General features: G+C 40.9%; 1 protein-coding gene across 5 annotated transcripts in view; it reads right to left on the reverse strand.

The window, feature by feature from the left end:
• ADGRL3 (adhesion G protein-coupled receptor L3) overlaps positions 1 to 21912 on the reverse strand; it is a 688180-nt gene that overhangs the window by 386878 nt on the left and 279390 nt on the right. The window lies entirely within an intron of this gene.

Consider the following 21912-nt stretch of genomic DNA (forward strand, 5'->3'; position numbering starts at 1 on the left):
AAAATCTAGCCAAAGTGCCAGGTGGTCATCTGTTATTGCTTGGTTACTGCTTCAGTCTTTTATTAAAGGGGAGGAAAAGTTCTCCTTATTTCTATATTCAGCAAGAGGGACTTTACTGCTTATTTATGGAGTTTTATTTATTGCAGTATGTACAAAGTATATTCTAATGTTTATACATTTTATAATACAATAAAAGACACATATTTGGTATCCATCTTTTTAGAATTGGAAAGCAGAGGTTGTTTAGCCAATATGAAGCATGCTCATATTTCAGATGCTTCATCAGCATTCATATATATTTCAGGGCTTAAGAACTTATTTAAAGTCATATAAATGAATGATGAAACATATCCATGCAGAGCAAAATGATCTAATGCGTGTTCTTTATTTTTGCAGTCAAAGTTCCTGTCTTAAGTTTATTCTTTGCTATTCTCTATTTTCAGGTCTTTATTATTTTTAAAAATATTGTATTTCTACATTTGTTCTTCAAACCTCATATGTTTGAATAACAATTTGACACATTCATATTAAGCTATTCAGCCTAGAATAATGCACAAGTTAAATCCTGTGGTCTCACTGCTATTCAGCTTTAGGCAATGAAGGAATATTAGAACCTTTGAAACCATAGATTTGAGTCCCCACTCTGAAACCCCATTCTGACCTCCTGTATCCTTTGCATCCTTCCTTGGTGAATATTCAGTCCTGAGCTTTCCTGCTCTCTTCATATGTTCTAGTACTTTGATGTCAAACCTATGGCAAATTTCATCTAGATGCACGCCTCCTGCGCATGCACCTAGATGAAGCGCCCAGTTCGGTCAGGCTGGGGATGGCTGGGGGCTGAGGCAGTGGGAGATGGACCCTTGCTGTCTCCAGGGTGGCCCCGCAGTCCAGATCTAACATCACAGGCTGGATCTGATCCATGGGTCTTAAGTTTGACATGTCTGTAGTATAACATCCTCCTGATGAGACTGATGTGTGCCAACCCTCTTTTTCCCAGTTACTGTGGATTTATAGCCCAATTTTTAGCATATCTAGGATATGTTTTTTATTGCACCCATGATACTTTTATGATGGTTTGATGAAAAACCACATGTACCTCTAGTTTCTTCAGCCCTTTGCTCCAGGCCTTGCTGTCTTCACAATTTTTTCAAAGCTAGTAGCCATCTTCATTCAAATTCTCATGGATCAAGAGCAGAGGATAGTTGGCAATAGTTTAAACCAGGGGTCCCTAACCTTTTGGACCGCAGAACTACTAAATTCATAATTTTAAATCCCGTGGACCATTAATACGATCTGTCTAATGACCAGCTGGGTGCATGTGGGTAGGTGATCATGTGAATGGGTGGACATGTTCAACTTGATATCATTCAAGTCAAGAGGTGCCTTGCCAGCCTCTACTCACCCCTCCCCACCTTAGGACCCCTATGGGAAGCAGTTGTTGGAGCTAACTAGCCACCATGAGAAAGAGTTAAGAAAACAGCTGACTCAGTTCAAATTGGATCTGGCCGAGAAGGAGGCTCAGCAGAAGCACCTCACTGAGGACTACAAGCAAAAGCTTTCCAAGCAGAAAAAAGACCTGTGGGAGTGCAAGGCCAGGTACAGGTGCCTGGAGGCTCAGAGGGCAGAGATGTCAGCCAGTTCCAGGGCATGATGCTTTTCCACTGGAACAAGGCCCTCCGTATCTTTGCCACCAGCAACACTTCCCCCAAGCCTTCACCCAAAGCCCTGCACCAGGAGGCCGAAGCAGACACAAGTCAGAATTTCTGTCCTCCTCTGACCCACACAAAAAGACTTCTCTCGGCTGTGGCTAGGGAAGACTTTTGCACCAGTTGTGGCCCTACATGGCAAAGGACCAGACTATCTCCGAGATTCCCTTCTGCCGCACGAATCCCAGCGACCAGTGAGGTCCCACAGGGTTGGTCTCCTTAGGGTCTCGTCGACCAAACGATATCAGCTAGCGGGACCTAGAGGAAGAGCCTTCTTTGTGGGGACCCCGGCCCTCTGGAATCGGTTCCCCCCAGAGATTCGCACTGCCCCCACCCTTCTTGCCTTCCAAAAGAATCTAAAAACTCATCTTTGTCACCAGGCCTGGGGTTGTTAGATCTTCCCCATGACCAACAAATATTCTTAGTGTGATTTATTGAATGAATGTTGATGAAAGTTTTTAAAGTTAGAATTTTTAAAGATTTTTTAATGAATATTAATTGGATTAATTGTACTATTGTGTCTTTGTATATGCTGTGAGGCGCCCTGATTCTTTGTAGAGGGGCGGCATACAAATCCAATTAAACTAAACTATTTGGATCAGGAGTCCCTTCTCACAATCACTCATGCTCTTATCACCTCACAGCTCGATTACTGCAACACGCTCTACATTGGGCTACCCTTGAAAAGTGTTCGGAGACTACATTTAGTCTAGAATTCAGCTATCCGAGCTGTTGTGTGTGTGCCTAGGTACACCCACATCACACCAACATTCTTTGAGCTGCACTGGCTCCCAATCGGTCTCTGGACGCAATTTAAGGTGCTGGTTATCATCTATAAAGTCCTACATAGCTTAGGGCTAGACTACTTAGGGATTTTTCTGTTACATACCTCCCACAGAATTGGCCCACAGAGTTGGGCCCACAGAGTTGGCCTTCTCCAGGTCCCGTCAACTACACAGTGTTGGTTAGCGGGGCCATGTGGGAGGGCCTTCTCTGTGGCGGCTCTGGCTCTCTGGAACCAACTGCCCCCGGAGATCTGCCCCGCCCCCCCACTCTCCTAGCTTTCCAGAAAGTTGTGAACACCTGGCTCTGCCACCAGGCCTGGGGCTGTTGAGCAAGACCATCTAGCTCTGCCCAAGAAGATATGAATGGCTTTACTTTTAGGGGTTTTAATTATTTTTGATTGTTTTTAATTGTTGTAGACTGCCCAGAGTCTGGAAGGAGTTGGGCTGCTTAGAAATCTAATAACATAAATAAATAAAACAATATACCTCCTGCAACATCATATCACTCTTGCTCATAGCTGTCTTAGTTCCCTTAATATAGAATACTGCCACTATTCTCCTCTTTTTTAGGGTAGCTCTTTAAATTTCTTCAGTTCAGGAAACCTACGGTAAAGTATCTCCTACAGTAAATATTCTGTGATGTTACTTGCTCAGATAATAATGACTCAGTCTTTCATGCTTCAGCAGAACAAAATTTGAAACTTTTAAGTATTAAGTATTCTAGCTGTAGGAACAAAGTAGGAACAAAGCAGTGTGCAGCATAACAACCTTGATCTCTTGCTTTGTTACCTCAGGGCCAGAAAAGCAGATGAATTTTTATAACTGTTACTGAGTCCAAATTCAGAAGGATCTTAACAGACTTGAGCATTGGCCCTACGCAATAAGTTGCAGTTCAGTGATGAGAAAAACTAAATACACAGGTACAGAATAGGGCGTTTTAGGTGTCTTACTAGATCACTGCTTAAATATGAGCCAGAAGTATGCTGCAACTGCCAAAAAGGCCAATGAAGTCCTAGATTGCATCAGCAGATGGATAGCATCAAGATCATGAGAAGTGATAGTACCCTTTATTATTGCACTGGTAAGGCCACACTTGGAATATTATCTCCAGTTCTGATGACCAGAAAAGATGCTGAGCCCCTAGAAAGGTGCAAAGAACAGCAACAAAGAGGATTAAGGGGTCCAGAGCAGGGGTAAAATCTTTGCAGGTTTTGGAGAACCGGTAGTGAAAAATTTGAGTAGTTTGGAGAACCAGCAAATACGACCTCTGGCTGGCCCCAGAGTAGGGTGGGAATTGAGATTTTGAAATATCCTTCCCCCAGAAGGGGGGAGGGAATGGGGATTTTGCAGTATCTTTCCCTGCTATGTCCATCAAGCCAGGCCCACAGAACCGATAGTAAACAAATTGGATTTCACCACCAGTCCAAAGGCTAAACTGTATGATGAATGTTAAGTAGATTAGGTATAGTTATCTTAACAAAGAGAAGGCTTATGAGTGACATAATAACCATCTTCCAATAGTTGAAAGGATGTCACAGGGAAGAAAGGGTCAATTTATTCTGCAAAGCACCTGAGGACAGGATAAGAAGCAATGGATGGAAACTATTCCAAACCAGAATCTAGAGGAAGATACAAACTGGAACTAAGTGGAAATTTCCTGATAGTGAGAGCACTTAGTCAATGGAACAGCTTGCCTCCCGAGCTATGGATGCTCCATCACTAGAGGTTTTGAAAAAATAGACTGAACAACCATTTACCTGTGATGGAATAAGGACCCCTGTTTTGGGCAGAGGGTTGGATTAGAAGATCTTCAATGTCCCTATTAGCCCTATGATTGATAAGTTGTGGGAAGACTTTCAGACTGTCAAATTTTCGTATCTTTCTGAAAATTAAATTTCCATTCTTTAAAGATATTCAGACTGAACACATGTCTTAGAAAATTCTTTTGGTGCATTTTGGAAAGTTTGAAAGTGGTATGAAAATAGGAAACCCCTTGGAGGAAAGCTGTTTTATTCCTCACTCATAGAACCCCTGAAACAATAGCTGGATAGATCAAGACATGACAATATACTGTATGTTTCTTCAGTTCATATACTCTGGCTGCAAATCAATAATCTTGTTCAAGAAAAAGAAAGTTCTTATTAATACAAACCAAGCAAGTTTTAAAAAGAATTATTTGTGTTAAAAAACTAAAATGGATTTAAGTTTACAGTTCTTCTTGGAGACATTAAAATATCTCAAATATAAAAGAAGTTGTAGTTCCCTCCTTAATCAAACAAGTCAACTGAATTCTAGTATTTCTGCAAACTCAGCCATCTTCAAAATCCTTTTCTCCATTATTGGTGTTTCTATAGTCTTTCATCTCTGTGCATATAATAGCTTCACTGCAGCTGTCATATATAAAACCAATTGTCCATGAGCCTATTCTAGTTGACAGTCCATAAGTCTTAATAAGAAAAGTTCTGGTTTCATGTGAAAGTTAATTTTAGAGCTCTCTGCATCACCACATGTATTTGTATCCAGTATCTTTTCACTTTTGCAGAAATCTACCATTCGTGATAAAATGTCCCTAACAGTGTTTAAAAAAATTTCAACAGTGATTATGCCCTTTATACATCTAAGATTATTTATAAGGTGTCACATATCAATTACAAGTTTTATTTTAAATTGTAAGACAATTTGAATTTCTTGTGCATTCTAAAACAATAATTTATTATGATTTTGTTACAGGTTTTTTTCAAAATTGATGGCCTTTTGCTATAATAATTTTATATTTCTTATTACATTTTTCAGATTAATTTTCATTTAAAATATAGTTTGGTTATTTTATTTAATACTAAAACAGTTAGTTATTTGTGAAGTCATTTGTGAAAACAGTTCCAATCCAATTAGCCATCGATTGTTGGATACTCTTTCCAGGATATGTTAAGAAAATATTACCATCATCACCATACAGTACCATCTTTTAAATTGTAAATTATATTGACTTAATCTGATTACCCTGATTTTTTTTCATTCAATAACAAATAAGCAAATCAATATGCAGGAGAAATGCAACAAAAGGCCAACATCTGTAAAAGCTACAATCTGAATTGTACCCTAAGCATGGTAAACTGCTTTTTTTTCCCAAATATAAAAGTAAAGAGGCAATTTAATTCAGCAAAAATAACATGAAAATGATGGCACTTAATGGGAGAAGGAGGGGAGAGGGAGGAAGAATTATTATTTCTTGGGATTGGGATAATATCTTATGTGAATCTTTAGCTCAAAAGAATGAAATTTTTTTCCACAAAATCAGGTGATTTTGTACCAGCAGCTCTAAAATTATTTATGGCCCAATGATAGAAACAAAAGCTAGTTTTGCTAAGTTTGAGAAAATAGTATTGAAATTTCTTACAGACTTACAAACTCCTTCCAAACCTCACTACTGTTCAAGGTAGTCTTTTGTTTGGAAGCTGGACCATCGATGATGAAGGAAGAATTTGTTTGCCTGTGCTTAACTACTTGTTGAAGTTAACATTCCTTCCAGTTGGGTTGCACATTTTGTATTTACTGAGAACTTTCATTTGAGCTGGATAAGGTCCATTTTAAAGAAACTGTTGTCATACTGGTCTTTCATCAAAGCTAGCAGTGAACCTTGGCTATAGAACAACAGCATCACAATGGAAGAAAAGTGCTTTAGGTGGAATATTAGGGGGAAAAGATCCGATGCGAGACTGAATTTCAACTAAATATCAGCTAGTTTAACCTTCCTATTTTACCTGTGCTCAAATGTCAGTAAACATTTTGCAAGACCACCTGAATATTCTACTATGTGCTTTCTTAAATGAAAGAGATAATAATGCCACTTGTAACAAGTGACCCTGGAACCATTTCGGAACATTTGCTCACGTTTCCCTATCTTATGATTTTTACATAGTAAACTATTTTTACATAGTACACTGCGGTGAAAATAACTGTATCCATTATTCAAAAAATAGATACAGTGTTACCTTTACCTAAGAATGCCTCTACTTAAGAACTTTTCTAGATAAGAACCGGGTGTTCAAGATTTGTTTGCCTCTTCTTAAGAACCATTTTCTACATTAGAACCCGAGCCCGGAAAAAATTCCCAGGAAATTTGAGAGTAGCACGAAGGCCCGGTCAGTTTTCCGCCATTTTTTTTAAGCCTTAAAGTTTTGGATTTTTTTTATTCCCCTCACCTCACTTCTTTCTTCGGCAGCGACTGTCCTCCTCCTCTTCTTCCCCCTCCTCCTCCCATCCAAATTCCAAACTTTTATTTCTGTCCTAATGGATTTGCACACATTATTTGCTTTTACATTGATTCCTATGGGAAAAATTGCTTCTACTTACAAACATTTCTACTTAAGAATCTGGTCACGGAACAAATTAAGTTCTTAAGTAGAGGTACCACTCTATATGGTTTGGGATAATATGAATAATCAATTCAGACAATCCCTTGGATAAAGAGCCCTTTTGATCTAGCGCTTAAGGCCATGGTGGCGAACTTATGGCACACGTGCCACAGTTGGCACGTGAGCCATTGCTCTAACTCAGATCTAGCATGCATGTGCACACTGGCCAGCTGATTTTTGGCTCATGCGGAGGCTCTGGGGGGGCAATTTTGGCCTCCGAGGGCCTCTGGGAGGAGAGGGGAGGACCCTGGGGAGGGTGAAAAATAGGCCTGTCAGGTCCACTGGGAGTGGGGAAACAGGGGAGTGAAGTATTTATGTATTTATTTTATTTTATTTGTTTGTTTGTTTGTTTGTTTCTCCAATACACAATACATATTGAAGAGAATAACATGTAGTAATATATATAAATAAAATGATAGAAGAAAAGATATAAAAATAGAGAAGATATAGGAAAGGAAGAAAAGATATATGAGATAAAGGAGAGACAATTGGACAGGGGATGATGTGTATGTCGTGCACGCATGCATGGGTCGGGGCAACATGTGTGTGTGTGTGTGTGTGTAGCATGCACAGGAGGGCAAGGGGCATTGAATTATGGGTGTGGGCACACGTGCATGTGCAATAACGAGCATGCATACAGGACAAAAAGGTTCACCAACACTGGATTAAGGCATCAGGCTAGAAACTGGAAGATAGTGATTTCTAGTTCTGTTTTAGGCATGAAACCATTTGGTGACTTTGGGCCAGTCAGTTTCTCCCAGCTCATCTCCCATCACAGGGTTATTGTGGGCATAATGGGGGGGGGGGGAGGAAGGAATGTTAGGTGAGTTTAAGTTGGTTTTGAAATAATAAAGATGGGATATAAATAAAAATAATAAAGATGGGATATAAATAAAGTATATCAATTATTATGTAACATTTCTAATTTCTTTCCTTTACTTCAGTACTTTTAATAGAAAACCTTTGAAGCTAAACTAAATGCAGTTGGAAAGGGAATTGAATCTAAGTTGTAGTTGAATCACAGGATTTGCTACATTTTATTCTTGTTAAATTATGGCTTGACTAAATTTTTGCATTTAGTGCGTTTCGTGGGAAAATTTTTCTTGATGCTTGTGGCACAATTCTCCATTTTCCAATCCAGCATATTTTTTGACACTAGCTTTCATTTCCCTATTTCCTAGTTTGGATCGACATCTAGAGCAGAAGCAGCTCGGGACAATAATAATAGATTCTGATTTTCTGTAGTGTGCCATCTACATGAATCAAACAGTTAGTTCACTAATCATTTATAACATCAGGGGTGTTTTTGGCTTACGTTTCAGCAGTCCTTTTTTTTTTTTTGCATTTTCTCTTTTATGCAAGTATTTTTACTAAAATAATAACAACTTAATTTTGCTGTGCAATGCTTGAAGAACAATGCAATCATTTAGCAATCAATATGAAATGAGGGGTGCAGTAGCTCAGTGGCTAAGGTGCTGAACTTGTTGATCAGAAGGTCAGCAGTTTAGTGGTTCGAATCCCTAGTGCTGCATAATGGAGTGAGCTCCCATTACTTGCCCCAGCTTCTGCCAACCTAGCAGTTCGAAAGCATGTAAAAATGCAAATAGCAAAATAGCAACCACTTTGGTGAGAAGGTGCCAGTGCTCCATGCACCTTCGTCATTGAGTCATGCCAGCCACATGACCATGGAAATGTCTTCAGATAGCTCTGGCTCTTTGGTTTAGAAACAGAGATGAACACCGCCCGTAGAACCAGAAAACGACTAGCACACATGTGCAGGGGAACCTTTACCTTTACCTATGAAATACCAATGACACTGTGTACTCTACTGTATCATACAAAAAGAACAGATACAGTGATCCCCCGCTCGTTGCGAGGGTTCCGTTCCAGGACCCCCCGCAACGAGCGGGTTTTCGCGAAGTAGCGCTGCGGAAGTAAAAACACCATCTGCGCATGTGCAGATGGTGTTTTTAACTTCCGCAGCGCTAGCGAGGAGCCGAAGATTGGGGGCGGCGCGGCTGTTTTAAAACGTCGCCGCCGACATGGGGGGATCGCTAGCACCCCCCCGAACCCCGAACCCGGGTTTGGGGGGGTGCTAGCGAGCCCCCCATGTCGGCGGGGACGTTTTAAAACACCTGCGCGGCTTTCCAATGAGTCCCGAAGACAAACGCGGAAGTTTGACGTTTGTCTTCGGGACTCATTGGAAAGCTCCGATCGTTTTAAAAACAGTTGCGCCGTTCTCCGCTGACTCCTAAAGCGGGGAAGTTCGCCAGGAGTCAGCGGAGAACGGCGCAACTGTTTTAAAACGATCGGAGCTTTCCAATGAGTCCCGAAGACAAACGTCAAACTTCCGCGTTTGTCTTCGGGACTCATTGGAAAGCCGCGCGGGTGTTTTAAAACGTCCCCGCTGACATGGGGGGCTCGCTAGCACCCCCCCAAACGGTAGTATTCCCGAGTCTTCGGAGAGGGGCGGCATACAAATCTAAGTAATAAATAAATAATAAATAAATAAATAAGTGTGGCCTCACCATCGATTTGTACAGAGGCAATACAACACTTGCCGACCTATTTTCGATTCCCTCCCTAATCATGCAAAGAATGGAATTTGCTTTTTTTACTGCTGCTGCACACTGGGTTGACATCTTCATTGAGCTGTCCACCAAAACCCCAAGATCCCTTTCTTTGGTTGTCTCAGAAAGCTTGGTCCCCTTCAGTTGGTAGGTATAATTGGGGTTCTTTGCCCTGATATGCATAACTTTGCACTTGTTTAGGTTAAAATGCACTTGCCACTTTGTTGCCCACTCGAGAGATCTTTCTGGTGCTACCAATAATCAGTTTCACTTTTCACTACTTCACTTTTCACTACATTCACTAAAAATAGTAAAATTACAGGCAATTCAACATATGTATCATTAACAGCAATCAGACGAATGCAAGACTATGTGTTAATTATAATATTATGTTAATTCCTCCCAGACCCTGGAAATTGCTTCTTCATCAGATGCATCATTTCAGTAGCAAACTTACTTCAATCTTCCAGAAGAGGAAGAGGCTATGTTATAGTCCTTAAATCTTTGCTAAGGATTGGGAATTGAATGGAAGCTGTCTGTTCTTGCTGTGTAATTGTGTAATTTTTATGAACGCAATCTAGATCAGGACTCTGTAGAATAAAAACAAGATTTCTCTCTCTCAGAAAATATAACCACCACATTTACCACTGGTTCATACAAACAAAATTTTATATTTGTTAACGAAGGTTAGCAGTTCAGTGGTTCAAATCCCAAGTTTATGCTTCCAAAGTAGGTATTAGTGGTTTATATGAATTTGATAAAATTTTAACTTCCTGTCCAAAGAAATTGCCTATTTAGTAGTCTCAACTATTTTTTTCTCAAGCCTTAACACCAGAGGAATTTTAGAACAGCATCAGAATGCCCAAGAAAAGGTTGCATAATTTAAATAAACTGACAAGAAGTACTCTTAAGTAAACTAAATGGTATAGCTTACAAAGGCTAAAAATAATATGTCAGAACTAAACAATAATACCAGAACTTTAAATTACTTAAATAATAAAATTAGCAACAATTTTAAATTTGTTTTTAATGAAATTTAATGAAAGTTTTTGGTGTGCAAAAGGATCAATGTTTATTTTCTATTATATCTGCAATCCTAGGTTTTCTGCCTCTCATGTAGCATTAAGAATCTTTCTTCATTTGTGTCCACATTAGAGTTTTATTAGAACAGGTATATTAGTTCAGAATGCTACTGACATAACATACTGCCGTAAGCAATAAAGTCAAATACAGTATACACTCTCAAACCACAATTCATGCATTACTGAGAATCAGTAGCATGAAACCCGACTTCCTATAATTTATAGATTAATCATGTAGGGGATCAACATATGTGAAATGACAGTAAGAATGGATGTTTCTGGCTGATCTACGAAACCATTTGCAGATAGCAGAATCATATATTCTGCATCCCGTGGTTCCCTAATATTTCCAGATTTCCAATTACTGCAAGAGACATGTTATAAAACTAAATTTAAAAAAACAGGTGAAAGAGGACATTCTTGGCAAGTACTGTGATATATATAACAGTTTTGCTTCATTTTTATGAACTTTCTTCTTATTTTTTTTAATTGAGTTTTTAGTGGAAATTGCCTTGAGTCTTTCTGAATTGGCAGCCATTAAGTAAAAAAATAACATTATGAAAACAACAAAATCTATCAAAACAAGAATGCAGTACTGATAATTACACATGGTTCATCAATTAAGTATATTTTTTAAAAATACATAACTTTGGGGGAAATCCATAATACATGGGCAGCTTTTTAAAAAATATATAAACAACAACAACAATAATAATCACCATGGCTTTCGTGGCTAAGGCAGAGTTTAAACTCATGGTCTCCTGCTTTCCAGCCTGGTGTGTAGCAACTAGATCAAACTGGTTCTAAGCTGAACTGGACTGTTGGACTGAAAAACAGGAAAGCTATTGACTATGCATTACATCCCTGTAGTAATATGGATGTATTATATGAGTCCCGCACAATTGGAGGCAGAAGTTTGCTTCAAGTCAAACAAACTACTGAAGAAGAAAAGCTATACATTGGCTGATAATGTAAGGCAGCCAAGAATAAGCATTTAAAAATAGGAACTCACAGAATGTACAAGAAATAAAATGTATGAATTGAAATGGCATGGAAAAGCATTACATACATACATTGGTCTATTTCTACAAAAGACAAAGGGGAAAAGGCTAAAGATAAAACAAAGCAATGGGACATTACAAAACAAAGCAATGGAACATTAAAAAAGAAACAGAAGGCTTGTTTGTGGCTATTCAAGAATAAACTATTTAAATCATTTTACCAGATGATCAAATCAAACCGTTTGTAAAAGTGAGTTGGCTGCCAGGCACCCAAAATGTAACTATTTCCTTGGAGAGGTATATCAGCTGTAACTTGGAGATAGGGTCATAACTTTTATTTGACTATTCCATAATTTTGAGAGGACGTTAAGTGACTGGTTGCAAGTTCAGGATTATCTACATAGAAAAGGGAGGGGCAGAACTTGTACCATATTAGCAGGCCAATGCATGAGATCCTGTGAGCATTTGTGAAAGAAGGAGTGAGTATTCATGTTGGGAAACATCAACAAATTGCCAAATATTGATCCATGTTACATTTATATATATTCTCCTTAAAAATATAAGGAATCCCAAAATATTATTTTAATGGGCAACTAAAATGGGATTTAAAGTTGTATTACATCTTCTAAAAAGGATGAAAACAGTTAATGAAGTAATAGTGGAAAGCCTGTGGTTGAGCCATACAAATTCCCAACCTGCTTTAGTCAAAAGTTATTTCAGCCAATGTTTGAACAGTCCCTACATGCATTGAATATCTAATTATTAGTGATAATAGTACTGTGTATACTAACATGATAGAAAAGTTAAAAAAGAAAAAAAAATCTTTTTCTGCCAAATAAATTGTCAGCAAGCTTGAAAAACCATGAGGGAGAGGAAAAAGTTAATCACAGTTGGAAAAGGGACTATTCTCAACATTTTTTTTTCTGTTATCAAGGTCAATTATATAGAACAAAGAAAAGTCTAATTAAAAGGTAAAGATAAGTAGTCTGAAGTTCATGGTAAGCAGAAACACAGAACATAGAACATTTGCAATCTTCCAACAAGATTTGAGCAGGAGCTGAAGATAAGAAATTTTTTGGCCTCAGCAACACTGTGCAAATATCTCTGAACTCCATCCAAATAATTGAGAATAAAAATACCCTGAAGCTAATAAAATATTGAAACATTTTCTCATAAGCCAAAAATTTGCTCTACAAAATGCCTTTCTGTTTGGCTTCATTACCACCCATTGCATAAAATAATTCTAATGTTTATGTGTCTGGGTAAACTTAGTTGTAGAACTGTGTTGTTTTAATGGTAAATAGTAAACTAGAGCTGATGCTCATTTCAGCTCTGAATTCATGCAATAAAGTAAAACTGTCTTGCATGTTTATAACCAGAAGCATTTCAGAATGTATTGAATGGGGGAGGGGAGAAATGACCCATATAGCCTCCTTGTGAGAGAAGACTTGATAGCAGGGATGACAATAAATTCAATAGGAATTGGAAGAGATCCGGCTCAGAAGATCTCTGCTGGGAAAAGGGCTCCATCAAGTGCAGGACTGCATTCAGCTGGGACAACACATATATATTGGACACCTTGGATAATATTAGTAAAAGTTGGGTCCAAATAGTTGGGTCTCTCTGTTGAAGGTGCTGTTGAAGATTTGATTTTAAAATTTCAAAAATGTTCATGTAAAAATGTACCGAGTACCAAATTTTATGAGTTTCAAAAACAGTTGAGTACCAAGATACCACTGTAATTAATTTATTTGGAGTTACACTACAGTATATATTATACATTTTTTCCTTTCTTTCCATCTGCATTAATTTACCGTACTAACTCATTTCACATATGCCATTTGTATCTTTTGTTTTTTTAATTAACCGATGCAGTTTTTAAAGTGAAATACAGTGATCCCCCGCTCGTTGCGAGGGTTCCGTTCCAGGACCCCCCGCAACGAGCGGGTTTTCGCGAAGTAGCGCTGCGGAAGTAAAAACACCATCTGCGCATGTGCAGATGGTGTTTTTACTCCCACAGCGCTAGCGAGGAGCCGAAGATTGGGGGCGGGGCGGCTGTTTGCCGCCGGCATGGAGGGCTTCCTAGCAGCCCCCCAAACCCGGGTTGGGGGTCCGGGGGGCGCTGGCTCTCGGCGCTTTCGAGCTGAGTCCGGGAGCGAATTCGCTTCCGGACTCAGCTCAAAAGCGCCGATAGCAAGCGGCAAGGAACGGCTTGTCTCGGCGCTTTCGAGCTGACCGGACTCAGCTCGAAAGCGCCGAGACAAGCCGTTCCTTGCCGCTTGCTATCGGCGCTTTTGAGCTGAGTCCGGGAGCGAATTCGCTTCCGGACTCAGCTCAAAAGCGCCGATAGCAAGCGGCAAGGAACGGCTTGTCTCGGCGCTTTCGAGCTGACCGGACTCAGCTCGAAAGCGCCAAGACAAGCCGTTCCTTGCCGCTTGCTATCGGCGCTTTTGAGCTGAGTCCGGGAGCGAATTCGCTTCCGGACTCAGCTCAAAAGCGCCGATAGCAAGCGGCAAGGAACGGCTTGTCTTGGCGCTTTCGAGCTGACCGGACTCAGCTCGAAAGCGCCGAGACAAGCCGTTCCTTGCCGCTTGCTATCGGCGCTTTTGAGCTGAGTCCGGGAGCGAATTCGCTCCCGGACTCAGCTCAAAAGCGGCGAGAATGAACGGCGTGGGCGGGCGAAGGGCGGGCGGCAGCGAGGAGTTTGCGTGGGCGGTGGGGAAACTCCTCGCTGATGCCAGCAAGAGGGGGAAGACTCAGGGAAGCCGCCCAGCAGCTGATCTCCCGGTTGCCATCTACGCATGCGTGCCCATACACGCATGCGTAGATGGTATTTTGACTTCCGGGTTGAAAAATAGCGAAGTACCCTGTTCGCAATGGTTGGGGACGCAATAAACAGGGGATCACTGTATAAACAGTAGCAATCATTTAAATATATGTCAGACATAGATGGAATACCACTGATTCTTTGTAATAGGAAACATAAATAGATATGGTGGCTATATAAATTTTGTTAATAAATAAATCTGGATTTTATATTTTTGTATTGTTGCTTTTGTTAGTTGTTATTATTTATATGCTTCCCAGAAGAGTGAGATAAAGGTCTATACAAATGTGATTAATAAATAAATCTGTTTTGTTTCTTAAATGTTCTTCTCTTTCTCTCCCTCTCTCCCCCCTCTCTCTGCAATAAGTATCTTTGTCAAGTTATAGGCATTGGGCCAGTCACCCTCTCTCAGATATAGGAAGAAAGTAGGGATAACCTGTTCCAAAAACATTGTAAAAAAATGTTTTAGGGACTAGTCCAGACAATTACCAGAAGTTAACACTGATTCAAAATGCAAATAAATAAAAAGTAAACAAAATGAATAATGATTGACAACAATTATACCAATTTAAAAGTAAGGTGATCCTATCCACCTAAAAGAATAATCAAATATAGCCCCAAGCTTTAATACTAACATTGAAAAAGAGCTCCTTCGTAATGAACTACTGAACAGGATTTTGGATGACAACTACAATGGATCAGAAGGATGATTGTGCAGGTTTGCACTAATTTTTTTGTGAAAAGAAGGTGATTTAGTTTTTGAGGAACCTGCTAAAAACTTTCTCCCCAGAACTTGAAAAAAAGAATTATAACCTGCAGACTTGAAACTTTTCAACATGGTTAAAATCCTTGTAATGTCTTTTTTCCCCTTCTGGCATTTAGACATGTTAATGTTTTGATTGACTGTAAGGATGGTTTGATTATAGTTTTTTAAATGATTCTAAAATATCAACTGAAAATATTTACGGTAGATATTATTTTTCAGTATGCTTACCAATTCCTATGAAGGTGGGTGGTCTAAATACTGCCCTAACCAATTTAGGGAAAGAAAGGGATAAAAATGTAATAAATAAACCGATAACAATAAATCACATATGTTATCAGGTACATTTGGAAGCAAAGTATTAATCAACACAGATTCACATAATCAAATTAGAGTCAGGAGGAACCATTTGATTAATAAATACAATTCCCTTCTCAGTATAAAAAATAAATTTATGGTTTACTTTAGACTCTTCCGAGATATCAGCATCAAACCATCTATATCAGTGATGGCAAACCTTTTTTGGTTTGTGTGCCAAATAAGGGGGTGCATGGGGCGCATGAATACCCACATCCAGAATTACATGTGGGGGCTCTGTGGATGCACGCGTGGCTCCACCCTTCCCAGCAAGCGACAGGACACCTGTTTTTTGCTCTCCCTAGGCTTCAGAGCTTTTCTGGTTCTGCTTCAACTGGAAGGTCCATTTTTTTGCTCTCCCCAAGGTCCAGAGCCTTTCTAGCAGCTGGGGAGGGCAAAAACGGTCTTCACCCCCTGGAGGTCTTCCGGAGACTGGAAATTTTCTGTTTGCTGACTTCCAGTTGAACCGACTTCAAGTTGGGAAATGGGCCTCTGGAGGGCCTCCTGTGTGTGTATGGGGAAGGCCATTTTCGCCTTCCCCAGGCTCTTAGAAAGGCTCTGAAGCCTGGGTGAGAAAAACCACCCCCACCTCAAAAAATCTCCAGAATTTCTGGTTTAATTGAAAGTTGGCAAATGGAATGTTTCCAGCCGCAGAGGACCTCTGTGGGGGATAGGCTGTTTTCGCCTTCCCCAGGCTCCTAGAAAGGCTCTGGAGCTTGAGGAGAGCAAAAAATAGGCCTTCCCCACCCTACGAGAGGCTGAAAACAGGCTGTTTCCCAACTCCCAGTGGGCCCAGAAAGCTTGAAAATCAGCTGGTCTCGCTTGCCTACTGATATGGCCCTGCGTGCCACTTGTGGCATGCATGACATTGGTTTGCCATCAAGGATCTGTATACTACAGAAATTCTTGTCTTTGTAACCTTTAACTGGGCAAAAGAGTTCATCATAGGGATACAGAGTTTGAACAAAGATATCTCAAAAGAGTTAAATTACAAAAAGCATCCAAAATCTGGGACCTACGACTTCTGAGGAATTGAAATGTGGTTCATTCATTGCACACCACTACTCAGAGGTTCAACAGACTGGCCCGACCTAGTCCTCCAGGTTAGACTGATCCCTCTCCTTCAAGCACTGCAAATCAAATAGACTGGTCTCATGCTAGCCCTGCAGAGGCTCCAAAGGACTCCAGAAATTGTAGACCAATCCTAAATTGTCTAAAGGCACAACAAGGCAGCAAGAAATCAAAAGTTGCTCCTGCTCTCACTGCTTTTTTGCCCTTGGTCAATCCATTTCTAAGTTTAAGTAAGGGAATAGTTCTGAAACAATGAACCATTAGGTTGCAGGTTTCTAATCTGGTCTACAGTTCCTTTCATCCTTTTCTCCCTCTTTGAGGTTGGGGATATTGGTTAAAAACTTAAAGTTTTGACTATATTATCTTCCTCAACCCCCAGGATAAAATAAATCTCCTCAGGAGATTTAATTTTTTTAAACGTCAGTAATAATTTCTGACCATGTTTCCAACAGATTTGGTCTGGAATATTGCCCCTTCAAGTCAGATGAATCACACCTCTTCTTTCTAACTGAGCCAGAAGAGGAATTCAATCATTTTTCCATTCCCCCCTCCCTCTTTTTTACATCATGTCTGTGTGAATTTGGCCTATATCCAATTTGCAAGGAAGAGACTAATGGATTGGTGATTTTACTCTCGAAAAGGATCTCCCACTAGGAGAGTTGTAAGAGGATCGCCACCAACCTCTAATGCCCAGTATGGATTAAATAGCATTTCCCTTGATTTTTTTTTAACACTGTGCTATCGCATTAGAAAATCAGAGTGAGGGAGAAATGCAGGCAACAAAGACTGCAGAAGGGAGCTCAGCTGGATTCTTCCTCTCATAGGGCCATGGGTACCAACTGCTGTGCAGGAAGATGCCATAGCATTCATTTGTTTTTAAGTAGTATGTATTATATTCCTATCTACAATTGTTTATATAAGCTGTCCCTGCATCTAAGCTCTTTGGGGAGGATTGTTGCAACCACAATAGCAGAAATAATAATGGAGAGTTGTTCACTGTCCTCCTCCCCCATGAAACCTTTTGCTACAGATTCTGTATAGCAATAGCATTTAGCAATAGCATTTAGACTTATATACTGCTTCACAGTGCTTTACAGCCCTCTCTAAGCAGTAAGTAAGTGTCAGTCTCGCCCCGAGTCTTCAGAGAGGGGCGGCATACAAATCTAATAAACTGAATTGAATTGAATTGTGTTTCATCCTTCAACTGCGCTTCAGCTGTCATGAGAAATTGGGTGGGGGTGGGGGCAGGTGTTGGGATTTGGGAGAGGGGAAGTCTGCTGGAGGAGTCTAAGAAAGTTTCGTTTCTCCTGGAGAAGGCCAAGAGTTTTGTTTCTCCTGAGAAGGGGTGATCAAGGGGTGGGTTGGTGGCGTGCATTCCAAAAGTATGACACGCCAGTGAAGATGCGTCCACCTGACAAAGATGGACAATGGGAATTGGGTGAATTGCCAAGTGGGACATTTGGGGTCACTTTGTAATGGGCAACTATCGCGCTTTTCTCCCCAGACTTTGCTTTTCTTTCAATGCATTCACTTCTGATTTAGTAAAGTTCACCTTTGAAGTTGAAAATGGACTCTGAGTTTTGCTATTAATAAATTCTGAGAGAAACCAGCCTGACAGTAAGCATATTGCCCCCAACACTCTGACTCCTCATTTTATCGACCTTGGAAGGATGGAAGGCTGAGTCAACCTTGAGCCTACTGATCTGCCAAACTGCTGGCAGCTGGTGATCAGCAAAACCCGCCCAAAAATCTCTCATGCACATGTCCCTCGTGAGATTTTGTTTCTTGTGCATGTGCAGAAGCAAAATCGTGCTCAGATACACACGTGCGCAAACCAGAGATGCGGAGATGTGTGTGCAGTGCACTGGGGCGGCGGGAGCAGCAACTCCCACATGAGTTCAAATTGTTGTCAGAGAGCAAAGCAAGACTAAGACCCAGGCCTTTCTGCAGGACTAGGAACAAATCTGAGCGATTTTATCCACAGATCCTCTGAAGATTCCTCTGCACAGCCTTGGAATATCCAGGTTCCTCCAGCCCCGTTGCTTCACCACTTTATTTGCCACATGATAGACCCCTAATATTAGCTCTCACCAATCATCGGCCCTGCTGGGTAAACCAGACAGGAAACATGGCTAGATAAGCTAATTCTACATTATTGTAAAGCCACATCATGATACTTCCTGACAGTGGGAACAATTAATCAGTGGAATTAGTTGTGTATAGAAATTTTGAGTACTCCATTACTGGAGGTTTTCAATAAAAAATGGACACTAATTTGTCCAAGATGATATAAGGATCCTTGCCTTGGTCAGGGGACTGAGCTATATGACCTTCAGCCCTATGATTATAAGTGATCTGTATGCCTGCCTATCTAGTCTGCTAGCAACTCTTAATGGGCAATTTCAAAGTCCTGGTTCAGCTTTAACAGGGCCCTTACAGCAAAATTACAGACTACAGTGGTCCCTCGATCATCGCGAGGGTTCCGTTCCAGGACCCCTCGCGATGATCGATTTTTCATGAAGTAGCGGTGCGGAAGTAAAAACACCGCCGCCCGCCCTTCGCCCGCCCACCCCGTTGCTCGCGCCTGGGGTTTCCCCGCGCGCGTGCCGCCCGCCCGCCCACACCGTTGCTAGGGCCGCTTCCCAGCTGGGAAGCGGAGCTGGGATGTCCCCAAGCGCGCGCGCACCGCCCGCCCGCCCACCCCGTTGCTGGGGCGGCTTCCCAGCTGGGAAGCGGAGCTGGGATGTCCCCAAGCGCGCGCGCGTTGCTGGGGCGGCTTCCCAGCTGGGAAGCGGAGCTGGGGTTTCCCCAAGCACGCGCGCACCACCCGCCCGCCCACCCCGTTGCTGGGGCCGCTTCCCAGCTGGGAAGCGGAGCTGGGATGTCCCCAAGCGCGCGCGCGCGTTGCTGGGGCGGCTTCCCAGCTGGGAAGCGGAGCTGGGGTTTCCCCAAGCGCGCGCGCACCGCCCGCCCACGCCGTTGCTGGGGCCGCTTCCCAGCTGGGAAGCGGAGCTGGGGTGTCCCCGCGCGTGCCGCCCGCCCACGCCGTTGCTCGCGCCGCCGCTGGGGTCTTACCGCGGCAAGAGGGGGAAGACCCAGGGAAGCCACCCAGCAGCTTATCTGCCCGGCGGGAAACTCCACCATCTACGCATGCGTGGCCATAGAAAAAAAGGCACGCATGCGCAGATGGTGTTGTTTACTTCCGGGTTGAAAACTCGCGATATAGCGTTTCGCAATACTCGAGATCGCGAAACTCGAGGGATCACTGTAGTACTCTTTCAAGTAGAAGACACCTAGAAAATATAAGAATGACAGTCCTTCAAATGACAAGAATATTAGGCATATAGTATTTTAATGTGTTGCTTGTATTTCTTGCACAAAAACAGTCCAGATTTGCTTTTCTGGAATTTATTTTCTTATGAACTTTATATTTTCATTAAAGTGAAAACCATATATAATATATCTAAAGGTGAAAATCTTGCATGGCTCTAAAAGTGTAAATAAGCAGCAAACAAAGAGCTGAGGTGGCACAGCAGGTAGAGTGCAGTACTACAGGCTACTAAAGCTGATTGTAGATCTGTAGGTCAGTGGTTCAAATCTCATCACTGGCTCAAGGTTGACTCAGCCTTCCATCCTTCTGAGATGGGTAAAATGAGGACCTGGATTGTGGGGGCAATATGCTGGCTCTGTTAAAAAGTGCTATTGCTAACATGTTGTAAGCCGCCCTGAGTCTAAGGAGAAGGGCGGCATTAAAAAAATATTCGTATAAATAAATAAATAAATAAATAATCTCATAATTAAACCACCACAAGACTTTATATGTAATAGAATTATTATATAATAGAAATGAGAGAGAGAGAGAGAGACTATGAAGTCAGATAATAGTTAATGTATGTCATCATTTCCATTACAGGTTCAAATATCAATTATTATTTTAAGATGAAAGCAGGTGAGGCTAGATTTCAAGTTAAAAATGCATTTGGTTTTATATTTTCTGGATATAAATGCTTACTACAGCTAATGTTAATGAGGATTTAAAATGAAATGATAAAAAAATGTGGTCAGATATTTAGAAAGCTTTTCAACAAAAATAGACATTAAGTATTTCAGAAATAAATTGTGGATAATCTCTGAGAACATTGCAGTCATCTGTGAAATTTAGGAACATTTTGTTGAATAATGCTGCTTCTTTATAAAACAGATATTCTGTCAGAATCATGACATACTTATCAGGGGTGGGTTCTTCCCTGTTTGGACTGGTTTACCCGAATTGATAGCGGCCCACCTGTGACATCACGATGACAGCACCAAACCAGATCAGTCAGTGCCAGTACGGGGCACAGTCATCTTTTTAATTAATTTATTTTTTCTTCTGTGCATGCACAGAAGCTACGTTTCCAGCACTGTGCATGTGTCACCATTTAGGATGTTTTTTAAAAATGTTATGATTTTTTTTTTGCACTGAGCATGCATGTCCGCAAGGTATGGCCACGTGGTGCAGGAGGAAGCGAACCGGCAGTGAGATAAGTTGGAACCCACCTCTGATATTTATATAAAGAAAAGGCCAACTCAAAGCTTACATCAATATATTTGTTCAAATAGAGATTATAACACTGCACATATACATTTAAGGGGAAGCAAGATTAAGTAGGCAGTGTTAGCTAGCAAGAAAAGGATTATACATTTATTTTCAGCTGGTAATGAGTGAGTATCACACTCAGAAGTGATTTCCTTGTTTGTTTTCAAGAAAGAACAAGTCCAGAGGGCAAAATCAAGGAAGAAAATCTCAGAAAAGGAATTATTAAATTTTGAAGAAAATTTTATGATTATGTGGTATGCTGTCTAAATTAATGCACTATTAACTAAGGAATCCTGATTAAATCTAGGTTTTACCATGAACTCAATAGGTTAGAACTCTGTCACTCAGTTTCACGTCCCTCATCTACAATTCACCTTACATGGCTGGGCAAGGACTATGGAGCGAACATATGTGAAGCATCTGTGACATCTACAAAGGTCTAAATTAAAAGTGGGACTAAGTTCAAACAAGAAAAAAGGGCAGAGGGAAACAAAGCATGGAGCTATAAGGATTACAGTCAAAGAATATCCACTTCTAAATGTTTTCTAGTCACATCTGAAGTTAATGTAATACATATTTCCATGACCAGTTTCTAATCCCTGGGAAATTTAGGACAAGAGAAAATATGTGCTTTAGTGTGGCAAGTCAATAGGAAAAAGAAAAGGCACCAGATAAAAGGAAATGCAAAACTATAAAGGGACCACAGATGAAACATGTCTAAATTAAGGTCATTACAACTTGGGTTTCTTGTACAAT

The sequence above is a fragment of the Erythrolamprus reginae genome, chromosome 2, assembly GCF_031021105.1.
Source record: "Erythrolamprus reginae isolate rEryReg1 chromosome 2, rEryReg1.hap1, whole genome shotgun sequence".
Lineage (NCBI taxonomy): Eukaryota > Metazoa > Chordata > Lepidosauria > Squamata > Dipsadidae > Erythrolamprus > Erythrolamprus reginae.